We start from the raw sequence: 18,702 nt of genomic DNA, 5'->3' as shown, positions 1-18,702 counted from the left end.
CCGGCGCCAGCAAGGACATGGAGCTGGCCCATGGGGCAGGGCCTGCCACAAGGTCAGCAGCCACCACCACCCCCAGTGCTTCCCTTCACCCTGGGAGGGGGGGGTGTAGCAAGCAGGGGCAATGGGAGGGGAAGGTGGAGGGTGGCGGCAGGGGTACCGTGAGATGTGAAGAGTGAGGTCAAGGGTACCCTGACCTCGAAAAGGTTGGGAAACACTGGTATGAAGGATAAAACCTAGGCACTGGTTAAACAAAGATACATTTTTCTGTATTCTTGGGGCTGCGACAATTAGTGATCGCCTGCTCTTTTGAGTGGCAAAGCCTAAAACCAGTATTGAATAATAGTTAAGAGCAGTGGACTCCGATCTGGAGAACCGAGTTCGATTCCCCGCTTCTCCACATGAGCAGCAGACTCTTAATTGGTAAACTGGATTTGTTTCCCCCACTCCTATATTCCTGCTGGGTGATCTTGGGCTAGTCACAGTTCTCTCCGAACTCTCTCATCCCCACCTGCCTCACAAGCGGTCTGTTGTGGGGAAGGGAAGGAGTGTGTAAGCCACCTTGGGTCTCCTGACAGGAGAGAAAGATGGGATGTAAACCCAAACTCATCTTCTCTTCTTCTTCTTAACGTCAATTCACATAATGTGGTGGAAAGCACTGTTAGTTTGCACCAAGTTCAGTGTTGCTATGCGGAGGCAGGCAACGGCAAACCACCATCTCTTGCCTTGAAAATCCCACGGGATCGCCATAAACTTCTTCCTCCTCTACATGGCCATAGAGCGCTCCTTAGTTAACAAGCAACCCTAATTCCATCTTGGGCCCTGCCTATCTCCTCCCCTTTTTTCTTTTTTCTTCTACTTTCTTCTTTGGCCTTTAGATCGGGCGCCTGTGTATATGTGTACATGTGTTCATGTGTTCTACACAATCTTGTTGTTTTAATTATTTATTGTTATTAATTGCTGCTGAGTTTTAATAGGTTAGCTTTTATGTTGTATCAATCTGCTGTTGAAACAGCCGTGTTGTGAGCCGCCTCGAGCCCTTTGGGGATGAGGCGGCCCATAAATTTAATAAATAAATAAATAATATGTGTTAAGGTGTCAAACTCGCGGCCCTCCAGACATTATGGACCACAGTTCCCATTATCCCCTGCCAGCATGATGGGAACTGTAGTCCATAACATCTGGAGGGCCGTGAGTTTGGCACCAATGCTTAATTTAAATGTGCATAGCTAAGGAAGAAAGATGCTAAAACTGGAGACTGCATTCCTACTTCACGGCACCAACTGGAAACGTCTTAACACCCAACACCCAAGACAGACGGACTCAATTTCTGGAAAGTTTTTTTCTTTAAAAAAGAATCATATAAGCTCACCCTGAGCAGCTGTTGTTCAAGCGACTGAAGTTCTGTCCTATGTGCCTTTCCTGTTTGTTATGTATTGTACAATCAAGCATTCTTGCTCTCCAAAATACTCCACGAACAACTGGCCTCTGTCTTGAGCATAGGTGTCAAAGTTGCGCCCCTCCAGATGTTATGGACTACAGTTCCCATCATCCCCTGCCAGCATGATGCTGGCAGGGGATGATGGGAAGTGTAGTCCATAACATCTGGAGGGCCACGACTTTGACTCCTTTGGTCTTCAGAGTCCAAAACTTTTAGGTGCCTTGCTCAGAGGGAGCTGAGCAGCGTAAAATGGAGCCGCATCCCTCAAAATACCAATACTAGTTTTGAAACTAGTACCAAGCCATTAATAGAGACCATAAAGAACCAGCTAAAAAGTTCATCCTTTAGTTGCAATGTCCCAACCAAAAAGCGTGAAACAAAACAGTTTGGCAAACTGTCCTCCTCAGGGCCTTTTGGGTGGAAAAGATTTTGTTGGAGTCACAGCTGCCTGGGAATTATTTGCAAAGCCAAAAATGGTGGCAGCATTAAATGAGGAATTCAACAGCACAAATGCCCGATAGTTGAGCTAGAAAAACACAGGCAAAGTCAGGCCTTGGCAACTGACTCAAAATTTAGAAGGTGGACTTACTTCTCAGCCTGCAGGGTTTTGTATGTCAACGGCCATATTTAATCTAATCCTAAACTCTTTGCAGCTTCTTCAGATTTTATTAAACCTTTGACAAAATTGTTATCACTGCCATACCGAGCTCCCCAACTCTTCTGACTAAATACACGTGGCAAAATTTCAAAGCTGGAAAGAAAAACAAACTCTGATTCAGTAACAATTTGTTAATATTTAAATACATTTGGGGAAAAAACTCAGTGTTGGAAGTCTTACATAATGCTTTAGCAGCCTTTTCCCCCCCCTTCTGAGCAGGATGTCTTGCCAAGAAACTGCATGTCTGGGCAGGGTTATATACTTTCTTTTCACCAGTACTGAACTACTGCCTTTCAGAACTAGCAAGACAGCAATATGTAGATATGGACAGCTTTACCATTTGGGTACAGGTATCTCATTTATATATCTCATATACAGGTATCTCATTTATTTATTTATTATATATCTGTGTACATACATACATACATACATACATACATGCATACATGCATACATACATAAATACATGTATATATGTATGTATGTATGTATATATGTATATATATATGTGTATGTGTATGTGTATGTGTATGTGTATGTATGTATGTGTATATGTATGTGTATGTGTGTATGTGTGTGTATGTGTATATGTGTATATGTGTGTGTATATGTGTGTATGTGTGTGTATATATGTATGTATGTATATATGTGTGTATATGTATATATGTATATATGTGTATGTGTGTGTGTATATATATGTGTGTGTGTATGTGTATATATGTATATGTATGTGTATATGTATATGTGTGTATATGTATATGTGTGTATGTATATGTATGTGTGTGTGTGTGAGAGAGAGAGAGAGAGAGAGAGAGAGAGAGAGAGAGAAAGAAAGAAAGAAAGAAAGAAAGAAAGAAAGAAAGAAAGAAAGAAAGAAAGAAAGAAAGAAAGAAAGAAAGAAAGAAAGAAAGAAAGAAAGAAAGAAAGAAAGAAAGAAAGAAAGAAAGAAACTGATTTTCATGCTACCTTTCTGTTTGGGAATCATTTTTATCCAGGGCGTATAGGGATGAGTTGCTCACAAGAACATTTGGAATCTCGCACAACTATTTACATTAACTTGGGACAGAGAAGATCTGGTAGGATTTTTTCCAGAGTTCGTCTTCCATCAACACACTGAGTAAGAAGTTCCCAAGCGGCACCTGTAAACAGGCACACAACTGAACAAATGGTGCGCGACTTTACCTTATCAAGGCTGAGGAACAGCGTCTACTTTTAGAGACGACTGTGCCCAGAGTTTTGTTTGTCACAATTTCTCTTATTTCACCAGACCTCCCCAATAATAACAAAGGGCTCCCCATTCGACCGCAAGTCTCCACAAACCATCGTTTGCTAGAACTTTGCTTTTCTTCTCTACGTGCTGCTATTCATATGTAAGGAAGAAATGATGATTTCTGCTGCAACCTCAGCCAACGAAACCTCCCTCCTCTCCCGAGTCTACTACGCATATACACAAAATAGATGTATGCCCAGAGAGAAACATGTGTGACAACTTAAGAAGGGCGGCTCCTTTGCAAGACAAGTAGAGACAAAACGCCATCTGTCGCACACAAATGAATGCCAGGACTTTCCGACAACAGCAGGTATTCGGGGCTGGCTCTGAAATAGCTGGATCTCCGATGGCCAAAAGGACACGCTGAGTCATCTCTACTCCTGCCCCCTCCCTGGGCTTCCACTGCTCGACAAACCACTTATATTCTGACACAGAGATTTACACAATTGGACTTTTACTTCCCTGTAACGAGTTTGTGCTGATTTTTCTGCCTTTGTTACAAAAGGTGCGAGGCCAAACTGAAATCCCAATAGCTATTCGGAACCACTGAAGGAGCATTCAGAAGCAAATTCTCAATTAATTCACATTCAAAAACGCACCTGTTGGTTACTACGGTGCTCTACAGCGTGGTGTGGTGGTTAAGAGCAGGTGGGTTCTAACCTGGAGAACCGGGTTTGATTCCCCACTCCTCCACCTGAGTGGCGCAGGCTTATCTGGTGAACCGGATGTGTTTCCACACTCCTACATACCTGCTGGGTGACCTTGGGTTAGTCACAGTTCTCTCAGAACTCTCTCAGCCCCACCTACCTCACAAGGTGCCTGTTGTGGGGAGAGGAAGGGAAAGGAGCTTGTAAGCCACCTTTTAAGCCACCTCAGAACTCTCTCAGTCCAGGCATAGGGAGGCAGTGGCAAACCACCTCTGAATATCTCTTGCCTTGAAAACCCTACAGGGTTTCCATAAGTTGGTTGCAACTTGACAGCATGCACACATTCAACACATGATTTGGGAATTTCCTTCTCCTCAGATAACCAACATTGCCCCTTTCCTTCCAAAACACCACAATCCCATGACTCATTCACAGCGCCTGCTTTTTAACAGTGTTTCTCACGGCCCAAGTTCAAATAGTTCGGGTATTTCTTGATAGCCACTCCCAAGTTTTGAATCCTCCTTCATCAGAAACATCTGCGTGTGCCATACAAACCCCCTTTTGTGGGGGATTATCTTTTAAGGCCTGGCTTTAGCAAGTTTCTTAGAGAATTGTAATTGACTGGTTTGGCTTCAGCAGTTTTAGCAAGGAATTGTAATTGACCAGTTGGCTTGCTTGCTTGCTTGCTTGCTTTTATTGAATTTAATATTTAAATTTAATAATTTAATATAAACTTTAGCAAGTTTAGCAGAGAATTGTAATTGACCAGTTTGGCTTTAGCAAGTTTAGCAGGGAATTGTAATTGACTAGTTTGTCTGTATTACTTTGCCTTGGCTTTGAACAACATGATGTAACCCATACAGCGCTTGTAGGATAGTATATGAATAAAAATATTTTTATACACACACGCCAACCTCTAACAGTTTCTTGCAGGCATGTATTAACGGAGTTTCCTTCAGAGAGGGCATACATGGGATATATCCAGTACTGTAAGGGATTTGGAAGCTTTAGTACAAATAAACACACACACACATCATTCACAACGACTTCACCATTTAGACTACTGAACACAGATTGCTTCACAGCTCCACAAACAAATGGAGAAACCCTTCTAAACAAGGCAGGGAAAACTGCATTTGGACATCAGCTGAATCTCTTAACTGTATGGACAGTTTGAATTTTGACATACAAATGCAAGTCTGGCTCAACTGCCAGAAAGGAAAAAGGACCACCAATTGACTAAGGCTTAATTGCCCATTTCCCTGGAAGCTGTGTCCGCAGGCCAAAGACTACTTATAAGACTGCAACAATAAGAGGATGCATATGAGTTATCAACCCCACAAACACAAAACTCTCTCCTGAAGACCCCACACTGTTTTGCAATCTCTCATAGTTTCCACGGCAGGCAAACAGCATCTCAAACTTATTGCTAACACATTCATTTTATTTACAAGGTTTATGTCCCCCCTTTCTACCCACCTCCTTCTCTGCCCTGGTTTTTTCCCCCTTAATACTTCCCACGTTACAATTTTTATACCTGGGGTCTTCCCAAATGTTTAAAATTTAGGAACTGCATTCCTGTGTCTGAACGAACAAAACTGAAAGCAAGAAGAAGAAGAAGAAGAAGAAGAAGAAGAAGAAGAAGAAGAAGAAGAAGAAGAAGAAGAAGAAGAAGAAGAAGAAGAAGAAGAAGAAGAAGAGAAGGATAGATGTATATCCCCCCTTTCTCTCCTGCAGGAAACTCAAAGGGGCTTACAATCTCCTTGCCCTTCCCCCTCACAACAAACACCCTGTGAGGTAGGTGGGGCTGAGAGAGCTCCGTAGAGCTGTGACTAGCCCAAGGTCACCCAGGTGGCGTGTGTGGGAGTGCACAGGCTAATCTGAATTCCCCAGATAAGCCTCCACAGCTCAGGCGGCAGAGCTGGGACTCAAACCCGGTTCCTCCAGATTAGACACACGAGCTCTTAACCTCCTACGCCACTGCTGCTCTCATATCTTTGCTCAATAAGATTTGCTCAATAAGATTGTGAATGTTTTTGTTTTTTTCTTGTTTAAGTGACTTTTGTATTTGTTTTTCCAGAAGTCTTTAGACAGAATGATTTGATAAATTGGCTGTCCTTTGTTTTCACTTCAGAATATTAAAATATATCATGCCTTCGAATAAAAAGTCGGTTCTAAAGTTGCATCCCAAAGACAATTCCGTAAAAATGAGGGGAAGCCAAGATCTGCTCTCTACCTTTTTTGCTTCGTTTTGGCGTACCCCAAATAACGATCATTTCTCTTCCTCCTAAATACTTATGTTGTATCTTGATGTGTTTTTTAAAATCATTTTATAATTCTAAATGGTATTTTGATTGTTCAACCACGTTACCGTTTTCACTGCGTCAGGGACCCTGATGTGGTAGAAAGGTGGTATAAAAATATTTAAAATAAATGAAATAAAAATTATGAAAGAGAGACACAACAAACTTAAATCAGGTCCAAAAACATTTCACAGGCATGAGTTTTCAAGAGGCCGAGTCAGCCCCATTCAACAGACCCAAGCAGCATTCTGAGTCAACTTGCTTAGGGTAATTTCAAGTGACAACCGTCTTACACGATCAAACCCAGGGGTCTGCAACCTGCGGCTCTCCAGATGTTCGTGGACTACAAATCCCCAGCCCCTGCCAGCATGGCCATGCTGGCAGGGGCAGATGGGCTTTGTGGTCCACGAACATCTGGAGAGCCGCAGGTTTCAGACCCCTAATCTAACTGTTGTAAGTTTTCCAGACTGTGTGTGGCCGTTGTCTGGTAGTTTTTGCTCTTAACGTTTCACCCACATCTATGGCTGGCAACTTCAGAGGCACATCATGGTAAGACATAGACATCAGCCTTGTTTAATGAGCCTTCCCACCCGGTTAGCTGGAGAGGTCCTATGTATGCCAACTATTGCCTCGGCTGTCCATGGGTATGGAGGGAAGGGGGTGGATCTTGTTGCCATCTGATTTTTATCTAAGTTGTTGGAATTGTTTTTATTGAATTGATGTTATGTCGGTGTTGTTTTATCTTGTTGTTGTACGCCACCCTGAGCCCTTCGGGGGAGGGCGGGTTAAAAGTGTGATGTAATCAATCAATAAATAAGATGTCAGCCGTAGATGCAGGCAACACTTTAGAAGCTGGAAGTACCAGGCCATGATCACACAGCTTGGAAATCTCACAACAGCCAGCTGGTTCCAGCCACGAATGCCTTCGACTATACTCTTAATGTCATCCTCAGAGAAAACTTGTGATCCAGGACTACAGCTTGCTGCTTCTGCTATTTGAAGATTCCTGCAAGCAAAGGAGAAACCCAACACAAGACCATTATCTTTTGAGAACAAAACAAACTTGGCATCTATGCTGACAGCTCTTCTGAAGAACCCATTTTCAAAGCACGGGTTTTCCATTTTAAAAGCACCGATTCACAAACATTAAGGTTAAGAACACAAAACAAAAGGACTCGTTAAAAGGGAGCAACAACATTTTAAGGAAGTTAAATTTACCAGGTGCCATTCTGATACAGAGCCCCGGTCGGAAATTTTGGTGACATCGTTCAGACAAAGCAATGTATTTTCAAAAATAACGCCGCACTTTGGCGCCCCGGTACCACCCATTCTCACTGCCTTAAGCTGTCAACAACTTTGTGACTTTGTGTTTTGTGATGCTGCCGGCTTAGTCATTAATATGCTCTCTACAAAGAGGCGCACTTTGTGCTACTTTTTTACGCACGCATAAACGAGGTGGGTCAGCCTCTCAAAGCGTTCCAATAGCCTGTGCGATCGTTTCCCTTCACCGCGAATGACCATATGGAGATGGACGTGGCATTTATTATAGCAAAATCACAAGCTAAGTTACACTCTAAGACAGTGGTGGCAGACCTATGGCACTTCAGATGTTCATGAACTACAATTCCCATCAGGCCCTATTGGCCATGCTGGCAGGGGTTGATGGGAATTGCAGTTCCTGAACATCTGGAGAGCCGCAGGTTCCCTACCCCTGGACTAGGACAAGGAAGTCCAAATCAAATACCCACCCTGCCACGAAGCTCTGGCTCATTCCGCACATGCAGAATAATGCACTTTCAAGCTGCTTTCAGTGCTCTTTGAAGCTGTGCGGAATAGCAAAATCCACTTGCAAACAGTTGTGAAAGTGGTTTGAAAACGCATTATTTTGCATGTGCGGAAGGGGCCTCAGAGTGACCTCTGGCTAGTCAACTTCTGTCAACATTATCTACCTAACAGGGTTGTTGCAGAGATAAAATGCCGGGGGGGTGGGGGGGCATCCACCATGCACACACCAAGCTCCTGCTGAGAGCATTTTCATAACTTCATGTTAAGATGTTTGGACCAGTGGTACCCAAGTGAATTTATGGAAGGAATGGAGGGTGACCTCTGGTTTCCTATGTCACAAGTCCACAAAAGCAGATGTCCTTTGAGAGGCTGCTGGGGAGATGGGAAGAGAGGTACCTGGGTAGCTAACCCTGGCATGCAAACATGGTGCAGTGGTTAAGAGCAGGGGCACTCTAATCTGGAGAACCGGGTTTGATTCCCTGCTTTGTCACTTGAGCTGCGGAGGCTTATCTGGGGAACTAGATTAGATTGTGCACTCCCAACGCATGCCGGCTAGGTGACCTTGGCCTAGTCACAGTTCTTCGGAGCTCTCTCAGCCCCACCCACCTCACAGCGTGTTTGTGATGGGGGCAGGAAGGGAAAGGAGCTTGTAAGCCCCTTTGAGTCTCCTTAAAGGGTGTATATAAATCCAAACTCCTCCTCCTCCCAATGTCTGGAGATCTCCCAGACTTGCAACTGATCTTCAAACAGAACTTAATTCTGGAGAAAAAGGCTGCTTTGAAGGGGGTCTCTATGGCCTTACGCCCGGTGGATGAACCTCTTCAGAATCCTCTTTTGAGGCTCCCCTTCCCCTCCACCTCCTGGAATTTCCTAAACCAGAGTTGGCAACCACCCCCTCTAAGCCCACCGACTTCAGTGTACTTTGAAGGCTGTGACTCTGCTCAGAACCACCCAACAGAGGTGTGATTCTCACGATTCACATTTTTAATGTATTGTCGAAGGCTTTCACGGCGCGGATTCAACTGGTCCTGGTGGGTTTTCCGGGCTGCGTGGCCGTGGTCTGGTGGATCTTGTGCCTAACGTTTCGCCTGCATCTGTGGCCGGCATCCTCTGGACACAGTGTGTACCAGACTTCCCTCTGTGATACACCTCTGAAGATGCCAGCCACAGATGCAGGCGAAATGTTAGGAACAAGATCCACCAGACCACGGCCACGCAGCCCGGAAAACCCACCAGAACCACATTTTTAATGCTTATTTTTAAACATTTTATGCTACCCCAGGCAGCGCATATGAAAATTAAAACATTTGAACAATTAAAAACTTCTACAGTTATAAAACAACTTGATAAACAACACCAGTCTCAAGTAATAGGGCCAGTGACCATTACTAGGGGTACGTCTGATGACGACTGCTCGAAGAAGAAGAAGAAGAAGAGGAGGAGGAGGAGGAGGAGTTTGGATTTATATCCCCCCTTTCTCTCCTGCAGGAGACTCAAAGGGGCTTACAATCTCCTTGCCCTTCCCCCCTCACAACAAACACCCTGTGAGGTAGGTGGGGCTGAGAAAGCTCTGAGAAGCTGTGTCTAGCCCAAGGTCACCCAGCTGGCGTGTGTGGGAGTGCACAGGCTAATCTGAATTCCCCAGATAAGCCTCCACAGCTCAGGCAGCAGAGCTGGGAATCAAACCCAGTTCCTCCAGATTAGATACACGAGCTCTTAACCTCCTACGCCACTGCTGCTTAACCATTTATGTTAGCGGCCCTGAGTCTGGCTTAGGAAATCAAATGAAATAAATAAGCAAAGAAAGGTTTCACCCACTGGCAGAAGACACCAACAGAGGAAGACAGAGGGATCTTCCTAAGGAGAGAATGCCAAAGTTTTTGGTGCCAGGACTGATATGTCTACCTTAGATGGTAGGGCAAGCAAAGTGTGGACTCCGGAAACAAGCAACGGGTAGGTTTACATGGGAGAGAAAAACAAACACCAGCGAATTAGGGTTGTGAGGGAATAAAACAGTTGCTGCACAGAGGGGTCAGAAGGCCACCACGGGGCCTGCCGATAAAACGCCCTCTCCGTCTCCAACACCCTCTTTGGGAAACCCTTAAATAATCACTGCAGAGTTATGTCAAACCCTAACAAAGACTGACACTACTCCCCACCCCACTCAGTAAAGAAAGCACACCCCAGCATGCAAAACTGGCAACAAGTAACACAGTGATGGCGAACCTTTTCGAGACCGAGTGCCCAAACTGCAACCCAAACCCCACTTATTTATTGCCAAGTGCCAACACGGCAATTGAACCCGAATACTGAGGTTTTAGTTTTTAAAAAAAAGGGTTGGCTCCGAGGCGTGCGTTACTTGGGAGTAAGCTTGGTGGTAGTCGGTGGCTTTGCTTTGAAGCAACTGTGCAACTCTTCCAATGGATCACGACCCTAGGAGGGCTTACTCAGAAGCAAGCCCCATTGCCAGCAACCAAGCATACTTCCAGATAAAGGATCGTGCTTTAGTTCTTCGCATGAAAATCAGTGGGGTTTAACAGTGCTTAACAAGTTACCTACACTGCTAGGTGTAGATAATGCTAATAGGTCTTTGGTTTAATGCTAATAATCGAGCTCAGCGGCCCAGGCCAACCTAGATGTGTGGGGGGGGGGCACTCTGTTTGCCCATGCCCCAAACTAGGTCTTAGGTTTAATGCTAATAATCGAGCCCAGCGGCCCAGGCCAGCCTAGATGGGGGGGCACTCTGTTCACGCGTGCCCACAGAGAGGGCTCTGAGTGCCACCTCTGGCACCCGTGCCATAGGTTCGCCACCACTGAAGTAACATCTCAAAACATCTCAAAACACAGTGAAAGGATGGGTATTTCCCCCGCTTTGTTTTCTTTTTAATCTGGTGGTGTGAAATAAACTTCTGGGCCTTGTAGCCCAGAAGTTTATTTCACGCCACCAGATTAAAAGAAAACAAAGGGGGGGGGGGAGAGAAACCATCCTTTCTATTACAAGACGCATTAATGAGAGTCTGGCCTACAGCTAACTAGAGCATGAAGCTGAATAGAAACTATGTGCTCCAGATTCACCCTCATCTCAGCTCCTGTCTCAACTCAGTAAACAGCAGCGCGCGACGATGTTCCATTCAGCACAGACATCTCATTCGGGTAACACAACGTTCGAACGTACTGCGGACTAATTATACAAACCTGGAAGACACGTTTTGGTTAGTAAAAATAAAGAAACCGTCTCATCCACTTGCACCGAGAATGACACAAATGGGTGCAAAGAACCAGCAGAGATGCTGCATTTATAGATTCTGGATGACAAGGGTTATTTTTTTCCCACCGGGTTCCTCGTCAGAATATTTATCCCAATTACATCCACTCATTGCTATGTCCATAAGCGGTAAAAGGGGCCCGTTATGGAGCGCGTATGTCCACCGTGCCTACCTTAATAAATGACAACTGCAGAATTTGAAGCCCTGCTTGTCGAACGCTTTCTAGAGACGGCACATATTTAAAAACGACTTAAAGCATCACATAGACGGTTCCAGATTTAGAAGGGGTGTTTTTTTTAAAAGCAAAAACAGCAATTGATTAAAATGTAAATAGGTCTCTAGACGTGACAGCAAAAAAAAAAAACCACCCTCAGAGGAATAGGCCCAGCTCACTTTAGTCGGCCGCGGATTATGCCGGTACGGTTCGATTGAAACGAGACATTTCGTCTCACGAGACAATAAACACACACAACACATCCACCTTGACCCTTTCCAATGTGCACAGCCTTTTTAATCTGCGCCCTGTGTTTTATTTTGCACACATTTCGCAAGCGGTCGTCGTCGGTGTGTTGCCGTTCATGCAACACAATTTACTTTTCTTCCCCGGGGTGGGGAGAGAGGACAGGCTGACCAAGGCTGTGAGTTTGTGACAGGATGACATCATCGGCGCGGCCCAAACCTGAAGGGTCACCGGACATCCACACAAACAAACACACACACACACACACACCCTGTTCCGTTGCCTGCCACATGCCAAAGCCAGCAACCATGATCTCATTTCCCCACCCGTCCACTTTATCTAGTTCTCATCCCACTTACAGGATGCTGTGGCCCGGCCCTGGTGGGTCACCCTCCCGGGGTCTCCATAGAAACGTAGACAGCCGTGACATCCATGCCATTGTCAAGCGGCATTCCCCCCCCCCACACACACACACACCCAATGGACGCAGAAAACCCTTTTCTCCCCGAGCTGCCGCATCATGTTCAACGTTGGGCATGGCAAAAGCTCGCTGCACTGAGCTATGGCTGCCCCCCACAACCCCAAAGGATGCTTATTCACTCCAGAGAGGAGGGGGGCGGAAGAACAGGGGACTGATGGGACCGATAGGCTTACGGGCATCCCCCCACCCCCATATGCATGCATGTGCATTGCCCCCCTATGGATGTATGTGCATCCCATATATACTGAGTATCACCTAGGTGGGCATGCAACCAGGAAGGAGGAGGCCAAGCAGCTTGGCGGGGTGGGGGGCTGGCGTCCCTTCCCCCATGCAACGCGGGGAGGCCTGAACTCCCCACTCCCCCATGCACACAACAAGAACAACAACAACACAGCAACAACACAACAACAACACACCAGGTCCAGCAGCAGCCCTTACCTGGCTCCTAGCAAAGTCGAGGCTGAGGAATTGCCCCCCCCCCCTGGCCCAGGTAGGGATGAATGAATGAAGGAAGGAAGGAAGGAATGAATGAATTGGAGGGGGGGGCTGGAAAGGGAGATATGGGGGGGGGAGCAAGCAAGGCAAGGCAAGGCAAGGGATGGATGGATGGATGGAGAGGAGCGCTTCTGCAATGCAGCCTCTCCGCCTGCAAGGGCGGGGGGGGGGGGAAGCGATTGCAAAAGGGGGCCACGCGGGGGGGGGGGAGGCGAATTGCAAACGGGGGGCGAGGGAGAGAGGGGGAGGGGGCGGGGGCTGGGGGGGGGTCGCGCACCTGCCCCCGAGCGGGGAGGGGTTTCCGGGGCGGGGGGCTCACCTGGCCGCCCCCATTGGAGGCGCCGCATTGGCTCCCAGGAGGAGGAGGAGGAGGGCGATGGCGGCGCCGGGCTCGCTGCTCTCCGCTCCGACCGGCTCGGCTCCTCCTTCGCCGCCGCCTCCTCCTCCGCCAAGGACGTGCCGCCGGGGCCGGGCGGCTGCGGGGGGGGGGGGGCGGCGGGGGGCGCCCCTCCCCCGCTCGGCTCGCGAGGCGCGGATTGGCTGCCCCTCTCCTCTTTCCCCGCCCCCCCCCCGGGAAACGTTGTCCTCACAGCGGCCCTGCGAGGTTGGCCCGGCTGGGAGACTCGTGGAGCGATCTTGGCTGACTTGACCTCAGTTTTACCCCCCTCCCCCCCCCACACACACACACACTCACTGCTTTTCTTTTACCTCACTTAGGCCCCACCTGTGTTGACTTTACCTTAATTACGCCCCGCCTCCTTTTCTTTTACCTCAGCTATGGCCCGCCTTCTTTTCTTATACCTCAGTGGAACCTCCGCCCTCCTTGACTTTACCTCAGTTATATCCTCCCCAACTGCTTTTCTTTTACCTGTTAGGCCTCACCTATTTTCTTTTACCTCACTTATGCCCCACCTGTGTTGACTTTACCTTAATTACGCCCCGCCTTTATTTTACCTCAGTTGAACCTCTGCCTTCGTTGACTTTACCTCAGCTATGCCCCACCTCCTTATATTTTACCTCAGCTATGCCCCACCTTCATATATTTTACTTCAGTCAAACTTCTGCCTTCATTGATTTTACCTGTTATGCCCCACCTTCTTATATTTTATTTCAGATATGCCCCGCCTTCTTATACTTTACCTCAGTTATGCCCCGCCTTCTTATACTTTACCTCAGTTATGCCCCGCCTTCTTATACTTTACCTCAGTTATGCCCCACCTTCTTTTATTTTACCTCAGCTATGCCCCGCCTTCTTTTCTTATACCTCAGTTAAACCTCCGCCTTTGTTGAGTTTACCTCAGTTATGCCCCGCCTTCTTTTCTTTTACCTCAGTTATGCCCCGCCTTCTTATACTTTACCTCAGTTCTTCCTGAGCTTTACCATATCAGGAAGTTTATTATCAATCAATCAATCAATCAATCGGTTACAAAATTTGCATCCTGCTTTTCTTCCCTTACAAGGGCGACCAAGATGGCCGTGTATGGTTACCTCACTGTATCCTCACCAAAACTAAAACATGCAAAGTTAGCTAACCTGGGGATAACAAGGGGTGGCCAACCTATGGCCCTCCAGATATTCATGGACTACAATTTCCATCAGCCCCTGCCAGCACGGCCAATTGGCAATGCTGGCAGGGGCTGATGGGAATTGTAGTCCATGAACTTCTGGGGCCCCATAGGTTGACCACCCCCGCTTGTTCTTTATAAACCCACGGCCTTGGGTCACTCTGTAACCAGACCGACCCACGGAGAGTTGGGGGAGCCCCGTTTTCCAACTCTGCCTTCCTGCCAACCTGTGGGTCTGCCCTTGCTAACCCCCCAACTCTAAAAGGGTCAGACCCCCACCATCTCGGATAACATCTCATAACAACTTTTGTAACTCAGTATTGTATAATTATTATTGGGCTTTTATAGTACTGTTGTTTCAATTTTTGTATGGTTCTATTTCAAATGTTTTAATGAATTGTGACCCGCCCCGAGCCCTGTGGGGCTAGGGCGGGATATAAATTTGAATATCAATAAAAATCAATCTGCATGTTTACAATTTGTGCAATTATGTATTTACCTTCCGGAGGAAAGCGTGTGCCAATCTGGAGCATCCACAAAGTTTTCTGCAGGATGGGTTGGAGTTATGGCCGGCAGGAGTATTGTCACGGGGATGAGGACATCAGTAAGGCCGGGGGGACATAGTCCAGAGCAGGTGAATCATAGCCCACAATGGTCACTCACTCTTTGTGTGTTTGGGTTTACAGGTGTCAACCCCCCAGAGGAGCGGGGACAAGAAGCAACAAGAAAATGTGTCCCAATTCCAGCACCATGAACAGCTCCCTGGTGATCTAATAATAATAATTCCCAAAAGCAGCTGGGAAAGTCCACAACAACCCAAAGAAACAGGAGTCTTCTGCCATCTTAAGGACCAATGAGTTTTCGTCAGCTTTCTTCCTGAGCTATACCACATAGGGAAGTTTATTATTCATTAATCGGCTAATTACAAAATTTGCATCCAAGGGTTACCAGGATGACAGTGTATGGTTCTGTCAGAAGTGCTTTGATGGTGCGTTCCTGCATTGCAGGGTGTTGGACTTGATGGCCCTTGGGGTCTCTTCCAGCTCTACAGTTCTATGATTATACTGTATCCTCACCAAAAATTAAAAAAAAATACAAAATACAAAGTTAGTTAACCTGACAGCAGATGCTAAATTTATGTTAAGACAATGGCATGTAGGTAGGTATGTAGATGAAGGATCTGGAAACTCCATGCAGGTAGGTAGGTAGGTAGGTAGGTCGGTCGGTCGGTAGGTCGGTCGGTCGGTCGGTAGGTAGGTAGATAAAGGATCTGGAAACTCCATGCAGGTAGGTAGGTAGGTAGGTAGGTAGGTAGGTAGGTAGGTAGGTAGGTAGGTAGGTAGGTAGGTAGGTAGGTAGGTAGGTAGGTAGGTAGGTAGGTAGGTAGGTAGAAGAAGAAGAAGAAGAGTTTGGATTTATATCCCCCCTTTCTCTCCTGCAGGAGACTCAAAGGGGCTGACAATCTCCTTGCCCTTCCCCCCTCACAACAAACACCCTGTGAGGTGGGTGGGGCTGAGAGAGCTCCGAGAAGCTGTGACTAGCCCAAGGTCACCCAGCTGGCGTGTGTGGGAGTGCACAGGCTAATCTGAATTCCCCAGAGAAGCCTCCACAGCTCAGGCGGCAGAGCTGGGAATCAAACCCGGTTCCTCCAGATTAAGATAACCACTAGGCTCTTAACCTCCCACCACTGCTGCTCCCTGTAAAGTATATAGTAGAGAGTAAGTAGGTACAGGTGAGGTAGGTAGTGTAGGTGTAGGTAGGTAGGTAGGTAGGTAGGTAGGTAGGTAGGTAGGTAGGTAGGTAGGTAGGTAGGTAGGTAGGTAGGTAGGTAGGTAGGTAGATAGATAGATAGATAGATAGATAGATAGATAGATAGATAGATAGATAGATAGATAGATAGATAGATAGATAGATAGATAGATAGATAGATAGATAGATAGATAGATAGATAGATAGATAAAGGATCTGGAAACTCCATGCAGGTAGGTATGTAGATGAAGGATTTGGAAACTCCATGCAGGCAGGCAGGCAGGCAGGCGGGCGGGCGGGCGGGCGGGCGGGCGGGCGGGCAGGCAGGCAGGTATGTAGATGAAGGATCTGGAAACTCCATGCAGGCAGGCAGGCAGGCAGGCAGGCAGGCAGGCAGGCAGGTAGATAAAGGATCTTGAAACTGATCAACAACCACCAGTCTTGAGAGAAGTGACTCAGACTTAGGATTTTTGCCAAGGTCTACAGTTTTAAGACAGCCAGACCCAACCCATAGTCATACAAGCTTCAAACCAAGTTCTGCTGAGGCTCGAATGGAGGTTCATAGTTCAGTGACACAGGTTGGCGGGGTGGGATTAGGGTCTGGGGTCTTGGCCACACAGCCTGCTGGGAATGCAGGAACAGAGAGACACCCTCTGAGTGATTATCCCTGAGACCCCAAGCTTCCATAGCTGGGTATGTAATCCTGGTCCCAGACCCAAAGGACAGAATTAACAGTTGATGTGTTTGTAGTGGGCCTCAATAAACAAAGGTGGGGGGTGCCCCTTTTTGGCTGCTATCTGGGGTTCAGTATGCCCAAGAAGTCCTTGCCCAAACCATTATAAGAGTTGCTTCTTAAAGGGTAACTACCTCCCTATTTTCTTCTCTCCACCCCGCACCGCCAAGCCTTTCTAGGTTGCAAGCGGTCACATCTGTCCCTTGGAGCTGACACGGGTGCACAGGACGAAGCTCAGAATCAATTATTTCCTTGGCAGAGAATTGCTGCTTGGATGCCCAGTGCACCCACATCCTGGTGGCCCTCTTTTAGAGGCCGGTCCGTAGGTTACCCTGCCTCCCAGTGTGATCAGATGACAGGCATCCTTTCCAGACTCCCTGTGTTTACATCCAGGAAATACAGCTGTGTTGTATCCTTGGTCGGGCCATGACTGTCTAGCATTGTGTTAAATTCAACAGATGTTCCATTCAGAATATAAAGGGGGGGTTGGCCCCTGTGGCCCTCCCCTGCCTTTGCAAAATGCCTCCAGAAAGGGAGGGGGGGAAGACGGAATCCTCCTCGCTAACACAGCTGGAGAGTTGTCAAATCCCCGTCCCTCTGGGAGAGACGGCAAGGAATTGTTCATCTGCCAAAGAAAATAATTCTGTGGTTAAGATTTTTTTTTACTCTCGTCCCAAGCGAGGGCATGCTCAGCATTTTGAGTTTGAACATTTTATCCCACAAGGTGAGCACAGCGGGGTTGGGAGCCCATGAGAGATAACGGGAGATAATTTGAAAGAAGCAGACCCTCCAAGGGAAACGGGGCCCAGCCAACAAATACACACCGGCCCGGCAAATTAAGCTTCGTCATCCTAAATGCTTTGATGTCAAGGGAGAATATATATAGCTGTACAGAAGTAATTCAGTGTGCTTCGGGGTGCAGAGAGCAGGTAGAGAGCAAATTCTCCGTGCTGTTCTGGAAAGATAAGGGGAATAAAGCCCCTTCCATCCAGCAAAGAAGTGAACTATGCATCATCTCAGCTGACTAATGCTTTTCCCTTTAAAAAAAATGCAGGGAGGGGGGGCCACTCAAAACATTAATTAGTTTCACAACTAAGAGCTGAGTCATCAGACAAACAAGGGCACAACCCTCCCCCCCGAGGAAATTTTCCTCTTTCGTTTTCTTCCACCCAATCCCCATTGCAAACTCAATTTACCAAACTTCTCCTTTCTGTTCTAAATCTTGCAGCAATTCTTTTGCGAGGAAAAAATGCGACAGGATTATGGAACTATTTTAGGAAACAGCGAAGCTGAACAATATTTTTCTCCTGGTTCAACATGAAATTGGGGGGGGGGGGCGTTACCCAGATTAGATAAACAAATATTTATGGCTGTATTTACGCCGAAACATATGGCGCCGTTTCTTGTTTTAACGGGCATAGCTGAGCTATCTCAAATGTTTAATCAAGATTCCCCAAAGGAAATAGGCGAAAAATAAGCTCTTGCGTTTGAATGATACAGTATATCATGGTACAGATTCAAGGGGAAATAGGATAAAAATATTATAAGGTGTTTTTGCTTTGTAACAGTGACTGCTTGATTGGTTCTGCCACTAAATACGCCCATAACATTTAACACCAAAAACATTGCCAAAGATATATAAAGATGTGTCAAATAGATGCTCGAAGTACCAACAGCAAGAGTTTTTTTTTCATATGTGGTGGACATATAAAGAAGCCATGATTTTTGGGGTTATGATACTCAAGGAATTGCAAAAAAAACCTCCTGAAAATAATTTTGAAACAGTCTGAGGCCTTTCTGTTGGAAATTATGGGACAGGACTTCTCTCAGCAATACAGAACTCTGTTTACGT

The 18,702-nt window shown here is 46.6% G+C and overlaps 1 protein-coding gene across 1 annotated transcript in view; it reads right to left on the bottom strand.

Moving 5' to 3' along the window:
- Window positions 1-12,795, bottom strand: part of OTUD7A (OTU deubiquitinase 7A) — a 111,228-nt gene extending 98,433 nt beyond the window's left edge. The window contains 1 exon segment of the mRNA XM_048519711.1: window positions 12,747-12,795. The gene's annotated coding sequence lies outside the window, so the exon portion shown is untranslated.
- Between the last annotated feature and the right edge of the window lie 5,907 nt (window positions 12,796-18,702).

This window comes from Sphaerodactylus townsendi, linkage group LG17 (assembly GCF_021028975.2).
Source record: "Sphaerodactylus townsendi isolate TG3544 linkage group LG17, MPM_Stown_v2.3, whole genome shotgun sequence".
Classification (NCBI taxonomy): Eukaryota; Metazoa; Chordata; class Lepidosauria; order Squamata; family Sphaerodactylidae; genus Sphaerodactylus; species Sphaerodactylus townsendi.
The sequence above is the reverse complement of the archived record's forward strand: the minus strand, read 5'-3'. Positions and strand labels throughout refer to the sequence as shown.